The sequence below is a fragment of the Scyliorhinus torazame genome, chromosome 7 (genome assembly GCF_047496885.1).
Source record: "Scyliorhinus torazame isolate Kashiwa2021f chromosome 7, sScyTor2.1, whole genome shotgun sequence".
In the NCBI taxonomy this organism is placed as follows: Eukaryota; Metazoa; Chordata; class Chondrichthyes; order Carcharhiniformes; family Scyliorhinidae; genus Scyliorhinus; species Scyliorhinus torazame.
In genome coordinates this window covers 274,195,394-274,208,589 of record NC_092713.1, presented here as the reverse complement: position 1 = coordinate 274,208,589, position 13,196 = coordinate 274,195,394, and the positions used below count along the sequence as shown (strand labels likewise).

Below are 13,196 nucleotides of genomic sequence, written 5' to 3'. Positions count from 1 at the left end.
CCTGCTCTTACTCATGGGCCACTCAGGATGGCCACTGACTACTTCCTCATTTTTACCATCTACACGTGCGACTTGTTGCAACAAGCGCTCTACCCTCCCCCTACCTCCTTTCTGCTTCCCACCCTGTACCTCTCCTATCCTTGTGTTCCCCTTCCTAGTCACCCCCTCCCCCTTGGCTTTGCCCCCTACTCTACCCCTCATCACCCCCTTCTTGCACTTTGTTTCTCCTGAAATTCAGTTTTCCCTCTCTCCTGCCAGGCGCCCGCTCTGCCCTGGGAGGATGGCCACGGCCTCCTCCTTCGCTGTACCTCTGTACACCAGCTTGTTCACTGGTGTAGCGGCTCCCCTAACAGTCGGATTCCCCAATTTAACCCCTACTACCTCTCTCCCCTTCACAGCCCCCCCCCCCCCCGCCCCACACCTCTGCATGTGGCTGCCCTTGCCCCTCTCAGATTCTTGTAGTTCACAATTGCCCTCTATCGTTGTTTGCCCAGTCCATTTTTCTGGACAAACTTGTTGGCCTCCTCCAGGGCATCAAAGTAGTTTTCTTTGTCCTGTAACGTGACCCACAGTTTGGCAGGGTGGAGCAGGCCAAACCGAACTGCATGGTTGTAGAGCGCGGATTTGGTGTCATTGAATTCTGCTCGGTGTTTGGCCACATTTGCCCCAATGTCTTGGTACAAGCGGGTGAAATGTCCTTCCCACTTGCTCCCTTTTGCGCTCTTTGCCCAGCTCGGGATCTGGTACCTGTGGGGCCTCACGATTATCACCTGTGGTGGTTCCCCAGCCCTGGGCTGCTACTGAAGCGGCCATTAGGCACGGTCCACCTCCGGGGGCTTGGCGAAGCCCTCCCCGCCGACCAGTTTCCTGAGCATCACTGCAATGTATTCTATGGGGTTCCTCCCCTTCAGTCCCTCCGGAAACCCCACAATTCTCAGGTTTTGCCAATGTGAGCGGTTTTCTTGGTCGTCGACGTTGCCCTTCAACCTCTTCTGGTCTTGACCAGCCTCGCCACCTCTGCCTTGAGTGCCGTGATGCAGCCCTTGGTCGGTGGCGGCTTTTTGTAGGTCCCACGTCGTTGTCTCCTGGGCCTCGAGCTTTCGCTCCATGTTGTCCATTGACTCCCTCATGGGGGCCTCTACGGCCCTCACTGCCGCCTCAACGGCTGCCAAGAGGTCTTTTTTCATTTCCTCCCTATGTTTCTGGAACTCCAAGGTGATGAAACATATCATTCTCTCCATCAATGCCTGGGTATGTGCTGGGAACTCGGAAGAATCGACCTTCACCGGTTCTGTGCCTTCGATAGTCAGAGGCTTTTCCCCAGGGTAGAGGGGTCAATTACTAGGGGGCATAGGTTTAAGGTGAGAGGGGCAAAGTTTAGAGTAGATGTACGAGGCAAGTTTTTTACGCAGAGGGTAGTGGGTGCCTGGAACGCACTACCGGAGGAGGTAGTGGAAGCAGGGACGATAGGGACATTTAAGGGGCATCTTGACAAATATATGAATAGGATGGGAATAGAAGGATACGGACCCAGGAAGTGTAGAAGATTGTAGTTTAGTCGGGCAGTATGGTCGGCACGGGCTTGGAGGGCCGAAGGGCCTGTTCCTGTGCTGTACATTTCTTTGTTCTTTGTTCTTTGAGCCTGCTTCCCTGTTCCGAGGCTGAGGTTTCCCTCCCATTGTCACAACTGGCTTTTCGGCTGGGCAGCTGATTCATTCCCATCTTGGTTGGCAGTGCGGTTAATGGGGGGGTTAGTTCAGGGCATTTTCTGTACTTCTGGTGTCCGTTTGTTGGGGTTAAAAGGCCTCAGTCAATATTCTTAGACGAGAGCCACTTTGCATGCGACTGCGCAGCTCATGGCCGCCACGGAAGTCTGCCATTTTTTTACCCACACTCCTATACTTTGCCTTTTTTTAGCAAAATCTCAGCCTGGGATTCAAAAGATTTTGTGTGATATATTAGGGACGGTGGAGGATCAGTTGAGGGACAGAAACTCGAGAGCTGATTATTTTCCGAAACACCGAGTGTAGCTCGTAGATTTGCACAGGGATCAATGCTTGAGCCTCAGCTTTTCTTTTATAAATTTTGAGTAGCCAATTCTTTTTTACCAAATAAGGGGCAATTTAGCGTGGCCAATCCATCTATCCTGCACATCTTTTTGGGTTGTGGGGTTGAGACCCATGCAGACACGGGGAGAATGTGCAAACACCACACGGGCAGGGATCAAACCCGGATCCTTGGCGCCATGAGGCAGAAGTGCTAGCCGATGCACCACCGTGCTGCCCTTAGTTATAATCTGTATCAATGATTACGATGGGGGAACCAAGTATAATGCACCCAGGTTTGCTGGTGAACCAGACTTAGAAGAGAAAGTAAGCTGTGAAGATGATGCATAGAAACTGCAAAAGGATATAAACCGGTTAAATGGAAAGAATGTAGCAGATAGACCAGAACATTGGGAAGTATGATGTTATTCTCTTTGGTATGAAGAATGGAAAAGCAGAATATTTTTTCAAAGATAAGTAAGCAGTAAACATTGCAGAGAGATTTGGGGATCCTTGAACACAAATCACAAAGTTAACATGCAGACACAACAAGCAATAAGGCAGACAAATGGCATGTTAACCCTTATTGCAAAGGAGTGGGAGTATAAGATTAAGAAAGTCTTTCTGTAATGATATATATTATTAATGAAACCGCACCTGGAATACGGTGTACTGCTTTATTCTCATTCCTAAAGAATTATATCATAACCTTAGAGTGGGTTGCAATGTAAATATACTCGACTGCTGCTTGGGATGAGAGGTTTGTCCTATGAGGAAGATTTGAATGGATTTCTGGAATTTAGAAAAATTAGAGATGATAGCCCGAAGCTATACCAAAAATGAGAAATGGGCATCTGCTGTAGGAAAACTAGGTCCAATATAATGCACCGTACACAGATGAATGATGAAAGAGCTTGGCAATGTCATACTGACCAGCTACTAGCTTCACAAAGTGAAATCGCTGACAGCTCTCAAGAAGTATTTCCTAAATTTTAGAAAGCAATACTCCAGAACAGAGCCTGAACAAAGAAAAGTGCAGATTCAGTTTCTAAAGACTTTGCAACACTTACAGAGATGAACACAGGAGTAACTACCCAGGAAGTACCACCTACAGAAGGAATAGAAGACACTTCCAAAATTGCGAGTAACATTCAAGAACGTCAAATACAATCCAAACGGAATAGACGTTCACCTGAAAGACTGTCTTAATAAGTTGAATATATATACATATAGAATAATGCATAAATGGGTCTGTTGTATAAATGTGAAGTCGTTGTCATTGTACTAAAGAAGTAAAGGGGGTGGGCTGTTATGTATCAGAGATTACATCCCTGCTGATGAAGCGCCACATTACCTGTAGTGATGTCAGCAGGATGTTTGCGCAGGATTCAGTGCTTCATCTTAAACTGTATGAGCATCATCCCTAATTTAACCACTCATCAGGTTTGTAAGAACACACTTTTAAAATGTACACAATGAGGTCCAATTCTGACCATCAAATTACGTAGTGTCATTTTTCTTCCCAACCGAGTGTTTGGCTGCATGTTAAGTTTGCTGCATTCAATATCAACTAGCATTTAAGAAGTTCCCAAATAGTATGAAAACATCACACTTCAATTCACAACAGCATTATTAAAACAAAGTTTGACACCGAGGCACAAAGAGATATCAAACAAGTGACAAGTGGGGACCATGGTGGCACAATGGTACGCACTGCTGCCTCATAGCTCCAGGACCCCAGATTCAATTCCGACCTCGGGTGACTGTCTGTGTGGAGTTTGCACATTCTCCCCGTGTCTGCGTGGGTTTCCTCCGGGTGCTCTAGTTTCCTCCCACATTCTAAAGGTGTGCAGGTTAAGTGGATTGGCCAAGCAAAATTGCCCCTGAGTGTCCAAAAGGTTAGGTGGGTTTACTGGGTTACGGGGATAGGGTGGAGGCATGGGCTTAAGTAGGGTGTTTTTTTCCAAGAGCCAGACCTGATGGGCCAAATGGCCTCTTGTACGATAAATGATATAAAACGGTTGGTCAAACGAGTAAATTCCTGCTCTGCTAGGTCTGGATGTAAGATAAACAATGTGGAAAATCAGAGATAGTGGACGTCCCGCGAAAGATGCTGGTGAGGGAGAGCTGGGTGGCATCAGTGTACAAACGTGGTGTTGTGATTTTGAATGATATTCACTTTGCTCTTAGAATGAAATCAAGAACAGGGAAATGTTGCTGATTACGGCACTGAGGACCCGGATTCGAATCCTGGCCCTGGGTCACTGTCCATGTGGAGTTTGCACATTCTCCCCGTGTCTGCATGGGTTTCACCCCCACAACCCAAAGATGTGCAGGTTAGGTGGATTGGCCACACTAAATTGCCACATAATTGGAAAAAAAATAATTGGGTACTCTAAATTTAAAAAACAAAGGAAAAAAAAGAACAGGGACCTGGTATCTAGGACACTTAAAGCACAGAAAGTATCTGAAACCATAGCATGCATGTAAGTGTCCCAACACACTGAATTACAGATGCCATATAATGGCTTTATATAATGGTAATTATTTTTGCAATAAATTCCTGATCTATCCATGAAGCTTCCCCAGAACTGGCAAGGAAAATAAATGATTCCAGCTGAATTCTCCAGTTACTACTGAGGAACAAGTTGTCTATTTCTTCATTGCTGGCAAAGTGTCAAAACAGGCAGAAGAAAACTAATCTTAAAGATAGAAATGAAACAATTTCCCATATTATTTGAATATATCGATGTTGAAAATGGATTCAAGAGTGATTATTGCTCACAAGACTTTTGTTACATGGACTGCCTATAGCTTTATGTTAATGTGCTGGTCTTCACCTTACAGATAATTTACACTCTATATTTTCAGAGGTGTTTATAATGTAAGGAACCTCTTTTAAGTCCTCATCTGATCCTGATTTTTGTTTAATGCCTGTGCTGCTGGCTGTTTTTAAAACTACAGACTTTTGGTTTTGAACTGAAACCCATCGCTGCAAGTTCTTATTTGGATTGGCCCAGGCCCACCCCATGATGCAGTGTGCTCTGTGGCATAGCTCATGATGCCATTTTGATGGACCTGGCGGCAGACAATCCCCTCTTTTGCAATTCCGGGACATTTTCTGTTTTCCATTGGGATTTGGTAAAGCCTTTCAGAAAATTCTGGAGCAGAAGGTAGGTTTCATTTTTGCTTTCATTGTCATTCTGAGAAAGAGCTGGAGTTTTACTTACAAATCTGGTGCCTGTAAGTTATTGAAGTAGTCGAAGATAAAAGATCTCAGGAATACATACAAATTATTGGTTAATTCACTTATGTTGGGACTCGGTGATGCTGGAATTGACTCTACATTAGCCCAGGGTGTTGTAACAGTAATTCATTTCTACCTTTATTCTGATTGGGAATTTCTCAGTGTTTTCAGCAATTCTAGTCTAGTTTCTGACCAAAACAATCAATATTCCTTTCACAAAAACCATTGACCAGATGCAGAAAACAAATGAGTAAAGTGTGTATAGTTTTTTATGACTCAATCTTGCCTCTCAATTTCTGCTCTGAATAACTTACATTTCTATAATACTTTCATGGTAGAACGTGCCTCAAGGTGCTTCACAATGACCTAGAAGAGGTGATCAAAAGCTTTCTTGAAGATGTGTGTGTTTAAATAGAGGGAGAGGGGTACTGGGGATATGTGGAAAGTGAAATCCAAAGAGTACGGCTCTGCTGGCTGAAGGCACTGCCACAAAAGATGGAGCAGGGATACTGGGAAATGGAGGAGGGACCAGGCTCGGAGAACCAGAGAATTAGGAAGGTTGAAGAGGTACGGTGAAATTAGGCTGTGGAGAGATTTGTGGACAAGAATGACAATTTCAATTTAATCTATTGGGGGAAAAGGAGTTCAGCAATGATTGGGGGTGCTGGGTGATTTGATTTATTGTCACATGTACTGAAGTACAGTGAAAAGTATTTTTCTGCGGCCGAGGGAACGTACACAGTACGTACATAGTAGACAAAAGAATAATCAACAGAGAACATTGACAAATGGTACATCTAAAAACTGATTGGTTACAGTGCGGAACAAGGGGCCAAACAAAGCAAATACATGAGCAAGAGCAGCATAGGGTGTCGTGAATAGTGTTCTTACAGGGAAAAGATCCGTCCGAGGGGGGGTCGTTGAGGAGTCTTGTAGCTGTGGGGAAGAAGCTAGTCCTATGTCTGGAACATAGTGAGTGGAACTTAGTGTAGATGAGGATGCAAATAACAGAGTTTTCAATGATTTGGAGTTTGTAGGTGATAAGGGGTTGGCAAAGAGGGCAATGGAAGAGTATAGCGAAGATATAATTAATAAAATACGGTTGGAAGTGGATAATGTTGTGGTGGATATAAATACGCAGTTATATAGGGTGGAATTTGATAGTCCCCCTGTCAGCAAGTTTTAAGGCAGGAGTCCCATAAAATTCCTTGGGTGGACTTCAAGCAACCTTACTGCCCACCCATAACGTGTGCCCAATTTTAGCAATTATTACCTGACATCCCAACTTGCTTTGCTAGTCACAATCTATGGCACAGTAATGCATTGGTATTAACTCCATCATCATATCACCTGTTTGGTTTGAAATGCAACATGCCCGGTCCGGCTTACTGTCGTCATGTGAGCTCTGCCACGCGAGAGTTTTTTTGCAAGCAGTCATGTTACATTCAGTTCAATAAATACCATACTTGAAAGACTGTGGTCTTTGAGCATCATAACATGGCATCAGGAGCAGTGCTGAAATTGACTTTTGAAAGCCAGGACAAGCTGGAGAGATGACACAGCTACGAAAAAGGGAACAAAAATTTTGAAAGCTGCTGGAAAAGGGCAAGGAAAACCGAAGGCTGCAAATAAAAGTAGTTAAAATGGCTATTTGTTTTTCCCACCTTCTCCCGTAGAAATTGAAGGTGATATGTGGCACAATGAGCAATTGTTTCCACTTGCAATGACAAAAGTAGGAGATTGCAACACATTTAATTAACAAACTGGAGTGGATACAAGTAGCAACACTTAATACTATTGGTGAGTGACTGCAAAAATTGTATTCTACCCGAAACATTGGTGAGTGACTGCAAAAATTGTATTCTACCCGAAACCTATCTAACAAACAAAGAAAACAGACAACAGAGATTTTGAAAGCCTTGAACACATGTTTTGAACCCTATGTGTTCAACACTAAAGCTCAAAATGAAAAGCAATACATTGATCAATATGTGACTGTGTAGCATGTGTGCAGAATAATGTGAATTCAGGCAAATGAAAGCTAATCTCATTCAAGATAGAATTATCTTAGGCGTGAGATATGTAGAGGAGAGCTCCTCAGTGAGGAGCACTGCCACCTCACAGTGCCAGGGACCCGTGTTCAATTCCAGCCTCGGCTGACTGTGTGTGGAGTTTGTACGTTCTCCCCGTGTTTGAGTGGGTTTCCTCCGGGTGCCCCAGTTTCCTCCCGCAGTCTAAAGATGTGCACGTTAGATGGATTGACTATGATCAATTGCCCGTAGTGTCCAAAAGGTTAGGTGGGGTTGCAGCGATAGAGTGCGGGAATGGGCCTTGGTGGGGTACTCGTTCGGAGGGTCAGTGTAGACTCAATGGATCAAATGGCCTCCTTCTGCACTTTAGGGTTTCTCTGATAATTTTGATGATAAATCAATCTGAGAATAAACTTTATGTACCGGAGAAAAGGAGGAGAATTCCTTGCTTCCCGGGTGCAGAAATTGCCATGGATCCGCTTCTCGCATCTCCTTCAAAAATGCTGTCAATACCTTTGCTACCCCCAAAGGGGCCAATGGTTTTGGCTTAAACTAGTCTAACTTGGGATTCAAAACATAATTCAAACCTGGGGCCCTGCTATCAAAGGCCAACTGGAACACCTGAGTCACCCAACCTTTCCGAAGCCTAATCTGATCTCTCATCCGCAGGTCTCCTGCAAAAGCACCACATCGGCCCTCAAATTAATCAAATTAGAGAAAACTCTTGCTCGCTTTACTGGGCCCCCAAACCCCACACATTCCACATGACCAATCGAATGAGGGGTCTCTTACCCCTCTCCCCCTCAAGTCAGCCATTTCCACTACGAGGGATTATCCCCTCCATTACCAGACACCTGATACCAGGGTCTGCCCAAGATGGCTCCCAGACCCACCCACAAGATGAGACAAAGAAAAAAACACTGGTTACTGTCAGCAATCAACCCTCCCCTCCTCATTCCAGAAATCCTCCAACCACTTCCTTTTGAACCACACCCTCTCCTCACCATCCTTCACCCCCCCTCCCATTCACACCTTTTAGGTTCATTGAAACCCACCTAAAGAGGTCCAACAGGCACAGCCCCTCCCCATCTCGCCCCCCTTCACTAGCCAACCTCTGCCTCCTAGTGAGGTAGTTCCCCTGTCAGGGCCCACATCAATTGAGTAACAGAAAATAAACAAAACTTCCCATCTCCTCCCCCTGTCAAGAAATAACCCAAGCCCATTAACATCCCCATCCTCCATTTTGGTCAAAAAACTATTTGGATTCCTACTTTAATTCATATCCCCAATTCCCTTGGCCCCGCCCTCTACTCCCAAAAACATATAATCCCTTGATATAGAATCATAAATTTCAGTTGACCACATCTATATACAAAAAGGAAAAACAATACATCCCCAAACAGTCCCATCCCAGCCACCATCAAAGTCTCATTCAAACCCTCTCAGTTCATTCAAAGTCCTTGGGCTGGATTCTCCGTTTTAGCGGCTAAGTGCCGGCTCAACCGGTGAACTCGCGGGAGTTTTATGACCCAAAAGTGGAAGCTGAACCCTCGCGCCCCTTCAGCACCTCACCATGCTCTTGTACTATCTCCGAGCACTTTCCCAATGCCTCCTTAATCAGGCCTGATGTAATGTATCCTCCACTGACGTTTTGAGGGTCTCCATCACCTCCTTCCCTTGCCTCTCAAAATGCTTGCCAGCAGCATGGTAGCAGAGTTTAGCACTGTGGCTTCACAGTGTTGCTAACTTTTAGTTGGCTCCTAATTTGGCTCTGTTTAATCACGTTTGCTCAAGAGTCGCCAGGTATCTTTCTACATCGCCACAAGGTTCAGAACTGAATACTGATCAATGACTCGATACACCAGTTAGTAAGTTCAAAAGCAATGCTCATCTATTTACACACAGTCAAATCTACTCATGCATAAACTCTACAAACTAAACTACCACTATTACTAAAGTCTATACTTAGCTTCGGGTGCCCACTCAGTCAGAGGAACAATGGCCGTTGCTCGGTTCTGAGGCTGCTGGGTTGAGCTGTTTACAGGGTAGCAACTAGGAGGGTCTATCTCGTAGTGTACGTTGACTTGGGACTTACTTGGTCTGGTGCAGCTGCTAGGCAGGTCTCTCTCTTCGGTGAGAGCCAAAGCCAAAGGAGGAAGATTCTCCCTTGGGGAATACCTTTATACTAAAAAGGGCTTTGCGCGCTTTTGGGCGGGCCTTGAACTTGGCCTCAACTAATTGGGTCTTTCCCAATCATCTGTATCGATTTTCCACCAATAGAGGGGTGGTTCCCTGATCGCTGGGCGTGTCCTGGTGACTGTCAGTCTGCTTTGTCTTAGCTTCTTCTGGCGCAGAGGAGTCTGCCTTAACATTGTGTATCTAAATGTTTTCCTTTTGTCCCCGGAGATGGCTCATTAGTATGTAGATTGTTTGGTAGTTTCTGTCCTGTCTGAGAGTTTAAGGTTCTAATCAACAGACAGAGCTTGCACCTGCTTGTTTCTTAGCACTGTCCAATTTTCCCTGCATTCTTTGCAAGTGCCCATTTTGTAATCGGGACGTGGCCATCCCAGATGGCTACAACAGCACCATAGTCCCAGGTTCGATTCCTGGCTTGGGTCACTGTCTGTGCAGAGTCTGCACGTTTTCCCCGTGTCTGCGTGGGTTTCCACCTGGTGCTCCGGTTACCTCTCACAAGACATGCTGTTAGGTTAATTGATCATTCTGAATTCTCCCACCATGTACCTGAACAGGCGCCGGAATGTGATGACTAGGGGCTTTACACAGTAACTTAATTGCAATGTTACTGTAAGCTTACTTGGGACAATAAAAATTATTAAACTATTTTTCAAATTCGGTTGCCATCATTCTGTCAGCTTATGCACCGTAATAGGTGCAGCCCCACTCTACCAGCTTGCCTCCGCAATCTTTGTTCCCAACGAACTCTGCACCTTCCCCAATTCCTCTGAAGGGCTACCGCTCGTAACCTTTTTTGTGGTCTTTTTTGGTATCTTATTATGAAAGGCTATCCAATGGGACGGGTCTGTCCACAAATTATCCCCGGAAACCAGGCTAAAAGTGCCAAACACCAAGGACTCTGGCAGGAGATACTTTGCGTGCACCTTCCTTCTACATGCCGCCACTGGATGTCCCCAATAATTGTGAACTTAATGTGAACACACATCATTGACTCCCATCTGCCCAGCACATGTTTCAATCAGTTTCTATCTAAAATAACAACTGCAATCCTGAGACTCTCAATTTGTCTATGAAAAGGTGCATAGACCAAAAAGCACACAGCAAATAGTGACACCCAATTTGGGCTCCTTACAAAATATTACTGACCTCTTCATTGGTGCTAATGTGGCAGCGAGGCGTCCAACCCTATTTTGAGTCTGCACGTTCTCCCCGTGTGCGCGTGGGTTTCCTCCGGGTGCTCCGGTTTCCTCCCACAGTCCAAAGATGTGCACGTTAGGTGGATTGGCCATGCTAAAATTGCCCTTAGTGTCCAAAATTGCCCTTAGTGTTGGGTGGGGTTACTGGGTTATGGGGATGGGGTGGGAGTGTGTGCTCTTTCAAAGAGCCGGTGCAGACTCGATGGGCTGAATGGCCTCCTTCTGCACTGTAAATTCTGTAAATAAATTCTGAGTCCAGAACTACCCAGTTGATACCAGGCAATAGAAGTGAAAATTGACCCCAAATGGATCATATTCTCCCTTTGTATTCTCTCAGCTGGAGCAATTTTGCTCCTGCTGGTTTAGCTCAGTTTGCTGGTGTAATATCCCACACGACCCACGGGGTGGGAATGATTATCTTCCCCATGGTTCCCGCAGAGTACAAACTCCCCCGCTAAGGGGTGGGGGACCTCCATTTAGCAATGTATAAAAGGTCAGCCAGTAAGGCACCAACTAGAGAGACCCGGTAGGGATCTACTGGGAAGTGTATATACCACACTTGTGAATTAATCTTAAATTCCCTATTTTACTCGGTGTGGACTTCCTATGTCCTTATTAAAGCTGAACATCTGATTTGTGATGCAGAGGCATGTAGACCCACCTTCTCAACCTTGCCATTCGCCCAAGGTGTGGTGATCCTCAGGTTAAATCAGCACCAGTCAGCTCTACCCCTCAAAAGGGAAATCAGCTTCTGGTGATCTGGGACCATGGTGGCTTTACCCCTGCCCTATTATTCCAACTGGAATCCAAACTCCCACTGCTGGCATTAAATGGGAAGTAGATACAGGGAGATTTAATAGTAATAATAATAATTGCTTATTGTCACAAGTAGGCTTCAATGAAGTTACTGTGAAAAGCCCCTAGTCGCCACATTCCGGCGCCTGTTCGGGGAGGCTGGTACGGGAATTGAACCCGCGCTGCTGGCCTTGTTCTGCATTACAAGCTAGCGATTTAGCCCACTATGCGATCAGAACTGAAATTGAGAGAGACCGTTATCATTTAAATAGCACAATTATATTGAAATGGAGCATTAAGGGATAAAACTATTGAAAAAATAAAGAATAGGAAACATTGTTCTGGTAGCTAATGATGTAAGTGAGAATATAGGTGGGGAACAAGCATTATATTTTTATTCATTTTTATGGGTGGAGGTGTTGGGATTACACACAGCACAAATTATAAACCAATACTTATTGTGTCCTTTTTGAACATCAATCATACCATACTATGGAACAAGATTTGGATGCTTGTCAGCAGTCATAACTTGATTGTTAAACTGTGATTGCTGCCATTGATGACGTTCAGTTATACTGCAATATAATCTCCTGAAATCCTTTTTTGCCTGTTGATGTCAAGATTACAATTATCCTCTTTGTTTGGAAGCATGATCATGAGCATGGGTAATGAGGATGCAATGGAGAGATATGGCTATCAAAATGAATTAAAGGGTTAGCTGTGAATAAGTTGTCAAATTAATTGAAACCTTTATTCGTGTGATTAGAGTTTCTTGTTTTGTGTTGTTTATAGTCATTTGTGTAGAGACATTCTGATTGCTACATAGGATGGATAAGACTCAGGTATAAAAAGTAACAAGTTACAATTATTTAGATTTAAAGGCTTGATGAAGCTGAAATTTGAGTTCAAAACTGTGACATGTTTGAATCCCTAATCATCAGGCGCAATTGTAAGTATTGCAGGATTAAATGTACTCAATAAATCTGTAAACAGGAATAGAAAGAACATCTAATCATAAATAAAAGCCTCCTCTAAGTCTGTAGTTGATGAATGAGAGCAGTCATGCTATGGCCCTCTGCAGTGAAGCCTCCCATTGTTCCTAAACTCAGGCATAGCTGCTATCACAAAAGCTTTGAGTGAGACTTTGCAGACCTTCGGCAACCTACCATCTACAAGATGCATGCAGCAACGCGCTGACCCTCTCTCGACAGCACCTTCCAAATCTGTGACCAGTCCGATCTAGAAGAATAAGGACAGCAGACACAGGTAACATTACCACCTGTAAATTACGCTCCAAGTCACACACCATCCTTACTTGGAACTGTTGTTTCTCTTCAAAAACCCCGGAGCTCCTTTCCAAACAGCATGTGAGCATTCCTACACCAAATTAAATGCAGTGTTTCAAGAGGTTGGCTGACCACGAGTTTCTCGAGGGCAATTCGGGATGGACAAGAATTGTCGTGAGCAACGCTCACGTCACATAGAATCATAGAATTTACAGTGCAGGAGGCCCATCGAGTCTGCACCGGCCCTTGGAAAGAGCACCCTACTTAAGCCACACCTCCACCCTATCCCCATAACCCAGTACCCCACCTAACCTTTTTGGATACTAAGGGCAATTTATCATGGCCAATCCACCTAACCTGCACATCTTTGGACTGTGGGAGGAAACTCACAGACACGGGAA

The 13,196-nt window shown here is 44.8% G+C and overlaps 1 long non-coding RNA gene across 1 annotated transcript in view; it reads right to left on the bottom strand.

Moving 5' to 3' along the window:
- Positions 1-13,196, bottom strand: part of LOC140427047 (uncharacterized) — a 340,763-nt gene that overhangs the window by 27,240 nt on the left and 300,327 nt on the right. Inside the window, exons 2-3 of the long non-coding RNA XR_011948373.1 lie at positions 12,676-12,748; positions 6,643-6,854 (exon numbers count right to left, since the gene is read on the bottom strand). This is a non-coding gene — a long non-coding RNA (uncharacterized lncRNA). The remainder of the gene's footprint in view (positions 1-6,642; positions 6,855-12,675; positions 12,749-13,196) is intronic.